This window comes from Ceratosolen solmsi, unplaced genomic scaffold, assembly GCF_000503995.2.
Source record: "Ceratosolen solmsi marchali unplaced genomic scaffold, CerSol_1.0 scaffold25, whole genome shotgun sequence".
NCBI lineage: Eukaryota > Metazoa > Arthropoda > Insecta > Hymenoptera > Agaonidae > Ceratosolen > Ceratosolen solmsi.
In genome coordinates this window covers 1,608,850-1,621,674 of record NW_011948444.1, presented here as the reverse complement: position 1 = coordinate 1,621,674, position 12,825 = coordinate 1,608,850, and the positions used below count along the sequence as shown (strand labels likewise).

Here is a 12,825-nt window from a genome sequence, read left to right as displayed (position 1 = left end):
AAATAAAAATTTTTTATTCATTTTCAAGTGAAAAAAAAAATAAAAATAAACTAATTTGGTAAAATATGTTTTTGCTTTATGATTTTCATTTTGCTAAATCCCTGGCTATATGGTTGAATGTCTTATTTCTAGTATTTAGTTCTTTTAAAGCCAATGTATATAGATTAATCTTAACATTATTAATATTACTACTCCAAGTATTTCACTATATAAAATTTTTAAAATGAATTTTCAACATTATTCCAATGTTTATAAGGTAATTGATATTTAATAAATTCATGTTTTTGTTGTCATTGGTTCTGTGACGATATATGACTTTTATGTGTAACTTACATCGTGTACAAAAACAAATGAAATAAATTTTTCAAAATTATGGATTTTAATATAAGGTAAAACTTTTAATATAAAGTACTATGATAAATATAATTTAAGAAAATAATATTCTAAATTTGATTGTACTAAATATACATATAATGAAAATGTCTCTTTTCATCAATCTCTGCACCTGATAATGTACAATAAAATAAAAAATTTTTCTGTTTAATATAAAATATAAATTGTTGCCGCATAAGCATTATTTATGAAATTATTAATCATTACACTTTCTGAGTATCTGCTAAAAGGTATCTATATTTTAAAATTAGAGTGGTAATTTTTATATAACTGTTCAATATTAATATTTCAAAATAGTACATGTTTTATGGATAAAAAGAACATTACGTGTTTACTACATTCTCTTTTATACATTCTTGCCTTGCATAATACCTTTATATAGAAACTTAATATAACATAAATAATTAGATAACGATTATTTTCACACTAATGATTTGATCATTTCTAAATAGATTTAATAAATAGTAATTTTTAAATTATGTGCATCTTTTTCACACATCTTGGTATTTAATAATTTAAATGATTATTTTTATAAATATGCTACTCAAAATGACATAGAAAATATAATTTTTTATATTTATTATTTAGCGAATTCAATACTTATATTTCGTGCGTGTTACTTTTATTTGCATATCATTATGTCTTATATATATTTAATACATTGTATGTACCTGTCCTGTCTCAAATAATGTGTAGATAATCGAACAAGATAATTACAATATATAACACGTGTTGTGTCATGTAAGTATATAATACAAAGTACTTGGATAATGTATACATACGATCCAGAGAAAAAAGTTATGTAAATTTCAATGATGGTCAATGCAAATCATAAAGTTATAGGATATTTAGATTATACGATATCTTTCCAGGAAAGCATTTGCAAAATGAAAGCAAGTACGTAGGTATAATTAAATTATTTTCTTTTATAATAATTTTATGAGCTTTTGCTCATCTTTTGCTCATCATTCTGAATTACTCAAAATTTTAATTACATTGTTTTTATATAAAATAAATTATATTTAAGCAATACAAATAATAATATATCATTCATTTTATCATGTAACTTGTAGAAATAATTTTTATTTACAAATGAAAGCCGACGTGAACAATATTATATTTAATTCTCATCAATAGGCTTTACTTAAAAAAAAAAATAATCAAGAAATAATATTTTTATTTAAGAATGTATGTACGGATTGATCGATAAATGAGGTTTGCGGTATATTTAAAAGTCTTGAAATTTAATTAGTCTTCAATAATTAACTCTATTAATATAAATTCTTGATTCTTATGTTCAAATAAAGCTTATTCAATAAACTGAATTATCTTAATTATTTATTCAATCGAATTAGATTTTCAGATTTGTATTTAATATTAAATTTTTTATTTAACTGAAAAAGAATTGGAATAATATTATAAAATAATATTATGAAAATAATATTAATGGAAATGAGGTATTTTGTCAATTTTCTTTGTTCTATAAACCGGTATTGTTCTTACGATATATTTATATATACTTGTATAATCTCGATTGTTACGTCTTTCTTAATTCATCTAAGTCTTTTGCACATAGGACGCAAAGAAAAATTAGGTATTAGTAAGTCAGAGTTGACAATGTGAACCAGGCAAAAAATAATATTATAATATTATTATAATAATCATTAAAAAAAAGACAATTTATTAAAGTTTATTATTAACACAGCGAATAATAAGTAAATTACTCAAAATTATCTGAGGTTTAATCGATAAATGCTGTATAAATATAATGAAACTATAATTGTAAACGATACAGATAATGGAGTATTATAAAAATAATTAATTGTTTTTCTAAATGTAGTTATAAAATGAAGTTATCCAATAATTATTGTCTGTACTGTACTGTTGTACTTATTCAATTTTATATTCATATTCTATTCTACTCTATTATTTGTATTTACTGACTACTATGACAATATGTCAAATTAATCACATCAACTAATTCATTATATTTACATTTAAAAATAACAACGAAAAAAATTTATAATAATAATGAAGAAAAGGAATAAATAAGAATTGATTTCACAATTCACGAAAGTATTATTTTCTCATGGACAAAGTAACAATTTTTTAAATTTTGATAAATTATGAGGTTTAGATTTTATATACTATAAATATGTATATAATATACAGTTTAGATTTTTAAACACTGTGTTTGATAATTTTAACTCTCTTTTTTTTTATAAAATAATATTCTAAAATATTATACATTAACAAAGTATAATATTTATAATAGAAATCAACAAATCACTACAATCTATGTACATTATCAGTAACATTATATCTACAAAATTTTTGTCAATAGGTATTTTCTTTAATGTAATTTAAGCTTATTAGTAATTGTTTAGACTTAACTAAAAGACCACTAGATGTTATGTGGGAAAAATGCGTGGGCAAATGGAAGGGTTAGTGCATTGATTCAATATTTAACACATCTGTTTATTATTGCTGTTTATTCTGTCTATTTTCCAAATACAGGGATGATTATTGTTGATCAATGAAGTTGTAGATGAACCTTTGTTGCTCTATGGCGGTTGGCACGTGGCGTTAGTGTGCACTTCGTTTGGAGGTAGAAGGTACAACCCGAGGTTCTCCCCATCCTCGTGACGTGCTGCCCTTGACGGTAGGTTAACCTGAGACAAGGGAGAGGTTGTAAGGCTCTAACCACTTCTTCGAGTAGTGCCACGTGGTGAATCTGCTACTGCTTTATGTGCTTGGGTACAAGCGCCTTATATTAAAAAAGTTAGGCTAAACACGACAGGGAACTGAAGGGGCGATGCAGGCTTCTCGTGTTGCGCGGGCTAAGACTTCCTTGGGGTCGTACTGGCTGCTGGAGATACCGTGTGACCTGGCGGAATCGCTCTTTTCTTTTACGAAGATTACTGACTAAGCAACTTTCTTTGAACTCAGCTTCACGATGTTTCTTTTCTTTGTTGGGACTTTAGCGTGAGTGTTTAGCGCGAATGTTTAGCATGAGTGTTTAGAGTGAGTGTTTAGCGCGAGTGAGTGTTTGAATATTGTGTTTTTCCTTTTTAAATAATTCACTGAACTTGGTCTCAACTGGAAATCCCTTCCTTTGTTTCCAATCAGATCCACTTTTGACTGAGCATACACGCCTCTTTTCCCACTTCCGAAGAAATTAGGCATTTACAATAACTGCATTGAAAAAAGTGTCTGGCTGCAGCGCCTTCAATTGGGCGGTTCACCCCTCTCCATGACTAAGCGAGAGAGGGGGGGGGGGTCTTGGTCAAACAGCAACATTTAGCGCACTTGACAACAATGCGCGTGTCTCGTGACATTGAGGGCACACGTGTCCCGAAGATTGCCCAATGTCACACGTGCTGAGTTTCAAGTTACAATGAAATTTAGGAAATGTTTTTCTATTCGATTGTTTTCGGATATCTGACAGTGTCGAAATGTTCTCGCATAAACAGACTCGCCGCGTTCTTGCTAGCTAAGACCTAAGGTCACTCATTTCGCTTTCCGAAGTTCAATATTTTTCTTAAAATTATAGACTTTGAATTTTTCACGAACTGATGACATTCACGAGATTCTCTGAATCTCGAACAGTAATAATTATAAGTAATATTACTTTTTTATAATTATAAAATAGATTTTAAAAATTTGAGTAAATGATTTTTGACATATATAAACCATGTAATTTTAATTAAATATAATATTTATTAGAAAAAATTGTCTTATATAAGAAAAATATGAATGTATTAAAAAAGAAAGCCAAAATAAGGAATTTAAAATTTTGAAACTATTGTTAAGATATTATTATAAAATATGTTAATTTAATTAATTAACATTTATTAAAATTCATTTTTAATAGAATATATTTCTCTTGCTATAGTTGTATTAGTTAATAAGTTTCATTCTGTTGATTATTTAAATAGCACAAAATTGATTTGTTATCGTACTTCTTTAAAATGCTTTAAAATAATAAATGCAATTTCTTCGGGTGTTTAAATAAAGGAAAATCGATGACTAAATTCAAATTAATTAAATGTATATGCTTTTATGAAATAATCTTGTATAAATAGAAAGGAAGTATTTGAAGAGCTATTATAATGGATAAATCAAAGTATCCAAAGGATGAACTACTGTCGAAAAAGAAGAAAACCAGTTGAAGGATTGGCGCGCAGAAGCGAACACATTAAAAACCGGTCAGTAATCATACTGAGAAGGAGATATATAAAAATGAAAAATAAAAACAGCATCGGTAAAACATTGCTAGGAGCTATAAATGTAGCAACAGCATATAGTTTAGCGCTGGGTTTAATGTATTATGCTGGTTTCTTTATAAAAATTTTTCATGACTCCATTTACAGTTCAATGTTAGATGTATCAAAATTTTATTTGTACATAAGTCAACTTTTGATTATAATATAAAATTTATCTGATTACTTTCAATTTTTACATTCCCGAGATCGAATAAAACTAATTTTAATATATAAACTACTTACAACAATGCGAGATTTATTAAAAACTTAAACATTTCGTTTCTTTCTAGAAAAAAAATGTTACTAGACAGAAATAAAAAAGGACGTTTAATTCAATCCGACATTTAAAAAAGATAAATAAGCCGCACTGTAAAATAATACTTAATTGACAAATCTATATCACAAGAAATTGAAGGTACTATATTCCATTTCATAATTTGTTGTATATTATTTACGATATAGTTTCATATTTATTAATTTATTATAACATAATTTTATTTAAGCATATTACAAAATAATAGCGCTTCTTAATAACAATTTTATTTTTAACCCGAACACGTATTATCCATATCCCATTATGTTAAGTCATAAAATATAATAATTTGTATATATTACATACATTCATGAAATTACGCACAATTTTGAAGTAATTTTTATTATTTAAATAAGATTATTATTTTACAGTAAATATGAAATATTTGTATTAAAAATCGATGATATATTTTTATAATTTTTATTACCTTAAGATTTTAAATATTCGATAGAATTTGAGAAATTCATGTATAATAAGAAAGTGTAAGTACTAATTATAGATTTTTATCGATTTATACAAGCTAAGCTTCAATTTCATATATCGGTGTAACGACCGAAGCAGTCAATGGATTTTTCAGCATAAAAATTGCGTGATAATATCCGTATGATTTAAAAGTTCCCTTCATCGATGAAAAATGAACGCCCCAGCAAGGTGCAATTTTCGGCAATAACTCATTTCACCATGTATTCCGAGCTTCCAAAAGTTCATTCAACTGTGCCTTAATGGTAAAATCGTTCGGTGCCTCTCTTTTTTAGCTTCGTTTGTTGTCTTGGTAACTTTTTTCGCCCTCGACGATCGGAATACGCAAACGATTGTATTTTTTAAATTTTCGTGTTTTTTTCCTCTCATTTCTCAAGCGATCGGATATTTCCTGATACAATCTCATACGGGGCTTATGGGAACCCCATCGCTTTTTGTCGAATATTTTTTATTGTTTATTTATTTTTTCTTCATCTTAAACAACTACATCAAATTTTATTTTATTTTAATTTTCGTAGTAAGCATTATTGTATGTGAAAAACGGTGTGATCAACATAATCTTAAGACTTTTAATTTACTTAAGAATATTAATTGTATATATTATTAATAATGAAATAATGAAATACTGAAACATTTATCTTGTGTCAGGTTGAAAAATTATAGTAAATACATTCTTTAATTATATCATCAAAAGACATAAAAATTAATGTTGTTGTTTAAATATGAAATAATGAAATTCGATAATTTTTACACAAATATATTAGAAATTATTGAAAAAAAACTGCTTCGTTTAAAAATGAAATTCTTAAAATTAAGATAATCATAGATTTATAAAAAAATCTATTATAATTATAAATTTTATAATAGTGCATCAAACTGTTTTCCATAATTACATAAACTATTAATTGTCGTGTAAATGTTAATCGATAATGTCAATATATTTATTTCTGCCATATTCTTAATATATTCTTAACAGTGAGTTAAGTAAAATGTAATAATAATTTAACGACAATAATTTTATAATATATATTTCAATATATATAATTTTTTTAACCTATTTTACCCTATTGAATCCATAATTTGAATTGATTCTTTTATATACATTATATTCAGAAATTAATGAAGAGCTCATCTTCATCCATATCAAGTATATCAATATATATTATTCAATATTTTACATAAAATGCATATCACTTTAGTTAAATTGTTTACAAATTAAACTCAACTTTATTTTATTCAATAATGTACACTGCGATATAAATCAATTTATGCGTTAAAATTAATTTCTAGTGCCACTTCACTGACTGAATTTTTGCGTATTTATTATTGATAGAATAAAAATCCCGATCTTTCGTTTGTAAATATGTATGTTTATTTGAAGTGTGTGTAATTATTTACTTAATACGAAATATTAGAACAAGTATTAAACAAATCAAATGTGAATTAAAATTCGGACATTTATTATACATCCATAAAATCAATATGAAGTTCCTTTATGAAATTTTTAATAATTAAAAACTAATTTATTTTAATAAATTAATAATTTATAAATATTTCATAACTAATTTAAATATCATTAGCGTATTGAGCATTAAGTGAAATTATCGAGCATTTTAATAAGAGCATCGTTTCTGTAATTTTAAAAATAAATATTTTATCAATAAAAAGCAAAAATTTATTATTTAAATTACATCAAATATTATTATTTCAAAATATTAGATAAACATTTTGTGTATTAAAGGATAAAGAAAAAAAGAAGACAAAAAGTACTATTATGATTTATGGTAAATATCAAACATGAGTACTTTATAAGACTTTTAATATACTTGTTAAAGCCAATCTAAATTTATTTCTTGTTATATCGACAACATATTCTTTACATTATATTAAATCACAGTACAATATTCTTACTTTTTATTGAATAATCCTGTTTGAATAACCTGTGAAACGTTTGTCATTAAATCAATATCGACTGATTGTTGGTTACTTCTCTTTTTTCTTTTACTTACTTTAAGGGTAAAATTAACTGCCTTTCTTGGGTCTATCTAAATATAAGCATTGACAGACAATTTGATCGACTGTACTTTGCTTATCCAGTTTACCAATCCATAATACAAGTACACATTCGGAGAATCATCTTAGGCATGTTTGTACTTGTATATAAAATAGTTTATTTATGAATTGAAATGCTCATATATGCATATAAAGATTCTTTTCCGAACTGGATTATTAGTATTTAACTTATACGGAATATTATAAGGTGATCAGTTTTGTATTATTTTAATTCAATCATTTATTTATTTATTTTTTTTTATTTTTTCAAATGTTTTTTTTTCAAATGAAAAATTATACAACATCGTGGCCTTGTAAAACATTAGTTAGCTGCATCATATTCATAATTTGATGGGCACATTTGTATGATAATATTACAATATGCGTTCAATTTCCAAATCAAAGTAAAAGAAAATATACTTTTTTGACGACATAAATTTTTAAATTACAATTTTTATTTTAATATTATTAATTTTATTATTTTATTATTATTTTAATACATAGCAAAACAAGCTTTTAAATGAATAATTAATTTCTAATAATTTTTAAGGATGAAAATTCGTTTAATCTGCCCTTATAAGATTATTTTGTATCAATATATTATTTATTCCTGATTTTTGCACCAAATTTATATAATTGTTTAAAATTCCATTCTTATTTCAAATGAAATTTGAAAATATATTTTAATGATTAATCGATATACGTTTATTAATATATAAAATTATTTTTTAATATGTAAATAAGAAAATATTTAATATTGAATGATATTTTATATTTTAAAGACAAGAATAGTAATAAAATATAAATAACTGCTACTAAAGATCTAGTGGAACTGAAACATTGTTTAATACATATCGATTAGTTAATATTTTAGTTTTAAAATTTCGACATTTGTATAATGAGTTTCAACTACAGTGTGTGTGTACATTATGTCTGACTATGTTCCGTAAAATATATGGAACGCATTAAAGGGAGAAAAAGAGACAGAAGATAATGATTATGGCTAGGGAGGACGAGTGGTAGGAAGAGTGAGAGAGTGAGAGAGAGAGAGACAGACAGACAGACAGACGGACAGACAGAGAAAGAATGTTTAAAATAGACACGCCGATCAGGGTGGCGTTGTATTCACCAGCGTGAGATAGTTCAAGCAGCTCGAAAAGAATGTTAATCGGTGTCGTGCTTACGTTTTGTGGAGATGCATCTTCGACCTTCGGCCTTCGGCTCATAACGGTACAAGTCTGTAACGCCATCGGGACTATCGAAGAGGCGACTGGTAAATGACTTACCTTAAAATAAAAGATAAAACAATTAATGCGAGAGAAAAGTAAATGCAGTAGCAGACGATTAACTACCTTCTTCGAACACGCCGACCTTGCTACTAGATGATTACTTATTTCTAATCTGCCCTATAAAATATGTAAATACATTACATACATCAATGTTTTTAAATTATGGTAATATATATATTTCACGTTATATTTTCAGATTTTCATAATTTTATTATTTAATGGGTTTCCTTAATCGTTAAAGCAATGTTTATTTGAACACAATTAATATTAATTTTCATAAAAAGAATGTTTGACAACTAATAGAAAGGATTATAGTAATTTCTATTAACAAAATACATCAACTATTATAAATATGATAAAACATTGTATATTTGACAATTATAAGAATTTATGTATCTGCAATAGTGTAAACATTTTTTTATATATTAAATAAATTATAATTATAATTAAATTTTGTAATAATTTAATAATTAAAATAAAATTGATTTTTAATCAAATATTTACTTATCATATAGCATTATTTATTTATATGGCATTTTACTTTAGCTCATGAATCGGGTTCTTATAAATAAATATGGAATAGATGTTTGAAGTAGAGAGTTGCAAAATCAGAAGTGCTATCCACATGAAGATGGAGCAATCGAACGCATCTGAGAGATAGTGCCGTATGTGATGGACTGAAATAGATGCTCAGCAGCGTTTCAGCAGTGCAGCAGCGTAGTCGCAAAACTAGTTTTTACCGTAAAGATCGAAGGAGTTGAGATAGGAGCTGCAAGTTCCGACGAGGGAGTAGCCACCGCCGCAGAAAACTCGTTATTCGAACTTCGAGAGATGCTTTACGCACGTTTGAAGAGAGAAACCTTCCGACCATTCTACAACCACTAGCACATTTAGCCTGCATGCGATATAAAAACAATGAGAGAGAGAGAGAGAGAGAGTGACAAAGAGGGGAGGAAGGTGAAGAGAGAAAGGAAGATTTGTTTAAATAAAAATAAATAATTCCCGCGCATAATAAAAGCGAATTGATACAAAGTAACTACTTGCATTTTGAGATACATACAAACTTTACAAACTATTAAAAAGTCTCTTTTCTACATTAATATAAATAATTAATATTTTCTTCGATTTCATTTTATTGTAATGCGCATAAATGAAGTGCAAGTTATTTTTTTTCGTATTTTGATAATCATATATATTTCATGTGGATAATTTTTTTTTTTCACACTGACAGTCCAACAATTATTGATATTATAGTTAGTAACGTAATAAAGAAATGTGATGTCTCTTTTTGAAGTTCCTATATAACTTCTATTATAAAAGAAAAAATATATTTTCCCTATAAAATAATCGTTAAATTCCTTTTATTCCAAATCAATTGATAGTGGAAAATGTTTCGTACCGCAGGTCAATGTTTAACAATGAATTGCAGTTTCATAAATCTTTTTCTTTATTCCTTATTCTAACACACATAAAAAGAGAACAGTACGTTTTTCTTATAATCTTACCGCCAGAAATAAAGCAGCAAATATCTCCGAGGGGATTGTGTGATAGTTTAGGGCAACGTCGAGAGTCGTAACGAGTGCATCATCAAAACAGCGGATTACCAATATCATTTAATAATGTTGCTTAACATCGAGTAATTTTAATGAAATCATAATTTAATGAAAATTAGAAAATTGATATATTACGAGGGTAAATGAAGAGGAACAAAAATAAAAGTTATGTAGTTTTACTTTCATGTCAGCATATAATGGCAAATATTTTTAACCAACTCAAAGGCAACTCAAAATTAAATTTGACTGGTGCTAAAAAATGTTATTATCTATTATATTAAAATGATTTAAAGGTAAAGCTGATTCATATATAACATATATTAATCATATTACACCATATATTAAGGTTTTACATATTTTTAAGAATCTACGTTAAAGTGTATTGAATAACGCGTATGAATTAATTTTTAAAATTTAAAATGTATTAAATAAAAAAGATTATCTTATGCAATTCTTTGTGTAATTGCCAGTAAATTGAAATTGTATTTGAATTTTATTTTACCATAACAAATCTTTTTTTCACGTATTTTACTTAAAATATAGCATTTTGATAACATTATTCTTAGTATAATTATAATTATATTCTACCTACGATTAAGAGAATATAATATCTGAACTAATGTCGTTTCTATACATAATGGATACTTTATATTAAATATTACACACACACATATATATATATATATATATATATATATATATATACAGACACACACTTGTTTTAAAAGGTATGAAATATCTAAATATCAGATAATTTATTCATAGTAAAGAAATGAACATTTTATTTGAAATTCGACTGAAATATATAATTATTCAATGGATGAACAACTTCGTATAATATTTTTAATCGTATGGTTTTATATATTATTTAAAAGCAATAAAAATACTTAATAAGTTAATTAATCAGGGAATCCAAGTAGATTATTGGTTATAATAAGAAATTCATGTAAAATAGTATCTATCCATTAGTGTAATCTCGATTTTTTAATGTCATGTTTACGAAAAAGGAATTAAAAAGAATTAAAGACCCAAAAATGTATTGCTAATTATTTTTATACAAGTTTCATTTCTCTACATACGACTTACTAAGGTCAATTTTGGAATAGAGGAAGGAAAAGACACATCGACACTACTGCTAGTCCAAGGTCAGATAATCTTTTCCAAGTCTTAGCTCGCTTTCGCTCACTCAAGGAAACTTAAGGAAACGTACTTATATATACGGCGCTAAAGCGCTTAGACTGTATCTTGTGTGTAGAGTTATATACTCTATACCTATATACAAGTACATACAAGTTGGACGAGTTGAAGGAGTCGGAGGAATCGTGGAGTCGGGCAAATGGCAGTAGGGGTAAGGGGAAGGAAAAAGTACCTTGAACTCACGCTACGCGTTTCTACTCTCTGCAATCCTCGTGGTATTGACCTGCGCGGGCGTTTTTCTGCGGAAAAACGTTTCGTTTTAGTGCGTGTGGCTGTTGTGCTTGGATATTCTCAATTTTTTCATTATGACAAAGTTCCACAATTTTATTAATTTATTTACTTCTTTATTTTCTGGATTACTTATTTAGTCATTTGCTTAGTTGTACAGTTTTGTACTTAATCACAAATGTCATCTTTAATAATTTATCACAAGTACGTCTTAATAATGGCCAATTTACTCAATTTAATTTAACGTATAAGTTTTGTTTCCATTACTGTAAAAATAATTATGTACCTTAGTACTTTGACGTTTATTTCAATTCGAATAAATTTTTAGGCACTGATTTACAATTCTATAATTTACAATGCTATTTATTTTTAACTTAATTATCACATAAGGAATTTACATTGAAATATATAAAATACTTTAAAAAAAAAATATTTATAAGATTTTTTTTTTAAGAAAAGAAGTGGTTGTACTTTTTTATTAATTATATTTAATTGATATATTCAAATGTAAATATGATCAAATTTGAACGTTAGATAATTATTTTTACATTACACTTAAGACACAAAAGTAAATATATTTAAGTAAATAAATATTAAAAAAATTCACTATCTACATTTAGAATCTTACAATTATATAGATCGAATTGATTTATACAGGTATTATACAGCTGAATTTACTATGTTTCATATACAATATTTTTATAAAATTTTTAATTTCATTTAAAAGTGAAGTTACATAAATTTTAATTAAGATTAAATGTATGTTTAACATTTTCATAATTGATGAAATATTAAGAGAAAAAAATTAATCACAACATATAAGAATAAATTATAATAATAATATTGTAAAAGTGTGTAATGTTGATAATACTGTTAATAAAAGTTAAGAAACGAATAATAAAACAAAAATCCTCTAACCAACAAATAATCATTCAATAATTTATAATTATATCATTTTATTACAATAAGGATTAATTTAATGAATGACTATTTACATCTTGGAAAATTGTATTAAAAAAATTTTTGTTCAAAAAAACTACTTTTAAGGATAGTTG

At 25.8% G+C, this 12,825-nt stretch overlaps 1 protein-coding gene across 3 annotated transcripts in view; it reads right to left on the bottom strand.

Annotated features, from left to right (window-relative positions):
* Positions 1-12,825, bottom strand: part of sano (CABIT domain-containing protein serrano) — a 77,313-nt gene that overhangs the window by 49,048 nt on the left and 15,440 nt on the right. The window contains exons 2-3 of one of the 3 annotated variants that reach the window (XM_011504359.1): positions 8,856-8,909; positions 8,688-8,789 (exon numbers count right to left, since the gene is read on the bottom strand). The exons of 1 other annotated variant lie outside the window; for it this stretch is intronic. The gene's annotated coding sequence lies outside the window, so the exon portion shown is untranslated. The remainder of the gene's footprint in view (positions 1-8,687; positions 8,790-8,855; positions 8,910-12,825) is intronic. One more of the 3 variants, XM_011504360.1, reaches the window with a different exon arrangement.